This window comes from Papaver somniferum, chromosome 3 (assembly GCF_003573695.1).
Source record: "Papaver somniferum cultivar HN1 chromosome 3, ASM357369v1, whole genome shotgun sequence".
NCBI lineage: Eukaryota > Viridiplantae > Streptophyta > Magnoliopsida > Ranunculales > Papaveraceae > Papaver > Papaver somniferum.
In genome coordinates this window covers 18,298,365-18,303,128 of record NC_039360.1, presented here as the reverse complement: position 1 = coordinate 18,303,128, position 4,764 = coordinate 18,298,365, and the positions used below count along the sequence as shown (strand labels likewise).

General features: G+C 38.5%; 1 pseudogene; it reads left to right on the top strand.

The window, feature by feature from the left end:
* The first annotated feature begins 1,248 nt into the window (after nt 1-1,248).
* LOC113355423 lies at nt 1,249-4,175 on the top strand (annotated as a pseudogene).
* Nucleotides 4,176-4,764: the final 589 nt, after the last annotated feature.

The following is a 4,764-nucleotide window of genomic DNA, read 5'->3' as shown; positions in this document are numbered from 1 at the left end:
TTCTTGGAAGAGAAACTTGCAGTAACTGAAGTAAGGATTAACTCCCAGTAAACAAGTTTTGATGACAGAGAAAGCGCTTATCTCGCTCGAGAAAAACGCATTGAGACTGATTTAGCCGCTGCTCTTGATAAAATCAAGATGTCGGAGCATTGAGGACTTGAAAAAGTTCAATACTAGCTCGACCAAATTATCCACTATGCTAGGAGCAAGTAAAAATCATCGTGATACACGTGGATTTGGCTATAAGGGAATAGATGCTCCAAGTATTAACAAAGAGGTAAAATTTGTCAAGGCTAGTGATTCTTCTGAACAAAAGGTTTCTACAGATGGAAAAAGTGAAATACCTTCACCAGCAGTTAAGGTTCGGAAGAGCAAAGTATATCAACCTCCAAAACCATCACACATGAATCCGGGTAAGAACGTTCCTTATATCTGTTATTATTGCGGAAACAAAGGTCACCTGGAAAGGAGATGTCGTTTTCGTATAAGGAATGAAAAGCTTCATGATATTCTTATTCGGGTGTCAAAAGAAGTGATTAAACCTGGATCGTATGATAAGGCTAACACCCTTGACATTACGGGTTGTCAACGTCAAACCTTTAGGCAAGGGAATCAGTTATGTGATAAACTTAGATTTGCCTGTAACGAAGCCTTTTCACAATCGTAATGATTATCAAAGGGATAACTTTTTAAAGACAAAGACGATATCCAATGCTACCAATTGGAGAAAGACTAGCTTGCAAGAAAATAGTCAATCCAATTTTTTTCGAGAAATCTAGAAGAGAGTAATGGGAAGAAGGTTCCGGTTGTTCCTAAACGCACTCAGAAGTAGATACCAAAGAAAGTCAACGATGCTTTGAGTGTGAATATGAATGATCTCCCAGAAGATTCCATGTCTATGGAGAAGAAAGTATCCATGTTGTTGATATACCCAAGTTTCTTATAGGATACCAATCTAAAAATCCGATTGTCAAAATTATTTTGTTTTATATGAATTAATATCGGGCATCCCTTATAAATCATGTAAACTCAAACCTATAAGATCGTTAGTTAAGGATGTTCCTTCGGGCTTCCCGTAACCAACTAGTAGGCTATTTAACTACTAGTGGTGGTTGGTAAGTAACCTTTCAATTAAAATATTAATCACTTAAGGACGGGGGAACATAAAAGCAGGTGCCCCTGCCACCAAAATTAAATCACATGATTTCGCGTACCGACTAATCATTGATCTACGTGTATGTCATCTCAATACTTTAAAAAAAAAAATCTCTTTCAGAGAGCTTCACAGTGGAGGATCCAATTATATCTCTAATGGCGATGGAGAGCATTTTCAAAGAGAAGAAATACCCATTCTTATTCGCATCATTCATCTTACTCCTGTGTTTCACAATTCTTCTCATTTCAAATACTCGGAATTCCATTTCTTATGTACCTAAAATCACCGATCTTCAATCTACCACTGTTCAATCGATAATCCCTTCAATCAAAAGTGAAGATGAAGTTGTCTCTTCGGAAGGAGGATCATCATCATCAGCAGAAGCATCAGATGATAATGAAGAGAAAGGTGATTCTGCTGCTGCTGCCGACATTGATTGGAGATTATGTAAAGGAAGTGTGGCAACAGATTATATACCGTGTCTTGATAACATGAAAGCGATTAAAGGATTGAAATAGAGAAGACATATGGAACATAGAGAAAGACATTGTCCTAAACCTAATTCCAGATGTTTGATTCCGATTCCGAAAGGTTATAAGATGACAATTCCCTGGCCTAAAAGTAGGGACATGGTGAGAAATCTTCATTGCCTCACACTCCTTAGTCTTATTTTCGGTAAGAGTCTGTCTGTCATTTTGAAATATTAGTACATTTTTCTTCAAGTGTTAGTAGTAGTAGATTGAATTATCCATGTTTTCGGCAGCTTAAATTGTAAATGAAAATTAGCTGAAAATAGATTGTTTCGAATGAATTATCGGTGTTTTCGGCGTAAACAAGCTTAAATTGTGAATGAGAATAGACTGTTTAGGAAGAATTGTGAATTTGTTTTGTTCAATTTGTTGTGTTCTGTGTGGGCAAATGTTTGATTTTAGCTAGGTCACTGGTGGGATAGTAAAATTGCGTGTGTAGAATGTTTGCACTAGTGATATACTGAATGCAGGAATGTATTTTTGGATACAATGCAGATTTGGTATGATAATGTGCCACATCCTAAACTCGTGGAATATAAGAAGGTTCAAAATTGGGTGAGGAGATCTGCTGATTATCTTGTGTTCCCTGGAGGCGGTACGCAGTTTAAAGATGGGGTCATGAACTATATTTTGTTCATTGAGAAGGTATTTTCCTTCTGCTATTGTGATAACTGTCAAAAGATATGCTCCTTGCAGTTTTGTAATGCGAGTCGTGTGACAAGTATGGGTCGTTTTGCCATTGATATGGTCTTTTGTGTTGTTGTAGACTTACCCAGCCATTAAGTGGTGAACACATACAAGGGTTATTCTCGATGTTGGTTGTGGTGTTGCTAGCTTTGGTGGATACTTGCTGGACAAAAATGTTATTACCATGTCATTTGCCCCAAAGGATGAACATGAGGCTCAAATACAATTTGCACTTGAGCGAGGAATTCCAGCTACTCTGTCAGTCATTGGAACTCAAATGCTTACTTTTTCAGATAATGCTTTTGATTTAATCCACTGCGCACGATGCAGGGTGCACTGGGATGCAGATGGTAGGTCTCATTTATATAACATGTTTTTTACATGGTTGAGTTTGATTTCTCAAATGCTGCAAACTCATATGTAAGTCGATCCTGAAGACTCCTGGAGCTTATTTGTGTGGAATTCTTTTTGTGTGCAGGTGGGAAACCGTTAATGGAGCTTAATAGGGTTCTAAGGCCAGGAGGGGTTTTAGTATGGTCTGCAACACCAGTTTATCGTGATGATAATGAGAGAGATAGGAATGTCTGGAAGGGTTTGTTTGCTTAACCCATTTTCCCAGCCACATCTAGTTAGAGAATCTTGACTGCCCAACCATGTACCTAGGATGTGGCAGTTCATGAACTGACTTCATCTTTTTATGTTAACTGCAGCCATGGTAGCTTTGACAGAATCCATTTGCTGGAAGGTAGTAGCGAAGACAGTAGATGCAACATGAATTGGGCTTGTAATTTATCAAAAGCCTGTCTCTAATGTGTGCTATGAAGAACGTAAAGTAAATGATCCTCCATTGTGTCATCCAATGGAGAAACAAAAACCTTCCTGGTACTTATTACTAAGTTAAAACGGGCATATATCTGTCATGCTATTCAATTGACTTATTTGGTGTAATATGACTCATGCTGTTTTGTTTCTGACACAGGTATACACCCCTAAGAGGTTGTCTCCCCCAACTCCCAGTTGTTAACTCGGGTGGAGACTACAAATGGCCTACCTCCTGGCCCCAAAGGCTTAGCAGTAGACCTGCTAGTCTGGAATCAAGTGCTGAGGAAATATTTTACGAGGACACCAAACACTGGTCTGCACTTGTGTCGGATGTGTACATGGGTGGCCTTGCTATTAACTGGTCGTCTATTCGGAACGTAATGGATATGAATGCTGGTTATGGAGGGTAAGTCGCTTTTAGAAACTATTTATGCTAGCTTATGTTGATTTACTGGAATGTGAATGTCATAACTTTGAATCAAATGGGACTCGACCACAAATAAACCAGCTTAAAATTAGCAATTCCCTTGAAGTTCTATATGAGCTTAGCATCTCCATATGTTCTGGCACACCTCTTTCTCTTGAGTTATTTGTATAAGCTTAACTCTGCTCCCTTGATATATGTACAACTTGAACTTTATTTTGTTTGTTTACCAGATTTGCTGCAGCATTGATCAAACAGCCTTTGTGGGTGATGAACATTGTGCCGATCCAACAACCAGATACTTTATCTGCTATTTATGACCGCGGGTTAATTGGAATGTATCATGACTGGTGTGAGCCCTTAAGTACATATCCCCGGACTTATGACCTACTGCATTCCAGTTACCTATTTGGAAATCTGACAATGAGGTAACACACACACTTTCTTGTTCCGGGAACTTCCTGTTGGAAAAAATTGGGTTTCACAAAGGATGAATGAATCAGAGAAGAAAATGTTGCACTCCAAAACTTTCAAGGCTTGTATAAATTTCTTTTAGACAAATATTTCTACCCTCCCAATAACAATTGGCGATTACAACAGGTATGCGAAATATTGCCTTCAGGATACAATGAAAGCCCTGCAACGAAAACTGAATTCAAGGTTTGTACCCCTTGATTCAATCAAGAACACACAAAGAGATTTCTGATTTCTGATGATGCTTTTTGAAACAGAGAAAACAGATTGATTTTTCTTATATGTTTAAACGAAACTGGGAGAAGCTATTTATAAAGGGTTTTGCACCTGTTGGGAATAGGTTTTTTTTATTCGCCAACAAGTTTCTATTCACGAAACGTCAGGTTCCTTCATCAACAGACATCAATGGTGTCTTTTGGATTCGAAATTTTCGAACAGGCTTTTATCGGCCAAATAAAACCTTCAGTTCAAAAAATTCTTTCGGGGGCGTTGCCCCCCAGGACCCCCCTTTGGTTAGCGGCGTTGAAAATATTCCAACATTCTCCCCCTATTTTCAAAAAACCATAAAACAAAGTTAAAACTTTTAAATCAGAGTGACTGCATCACCGAAGTGACTGCCTACGTACCCGAGTGGGATCAAGCCAACGTAGTTCAAGCACAATTTAGACTAA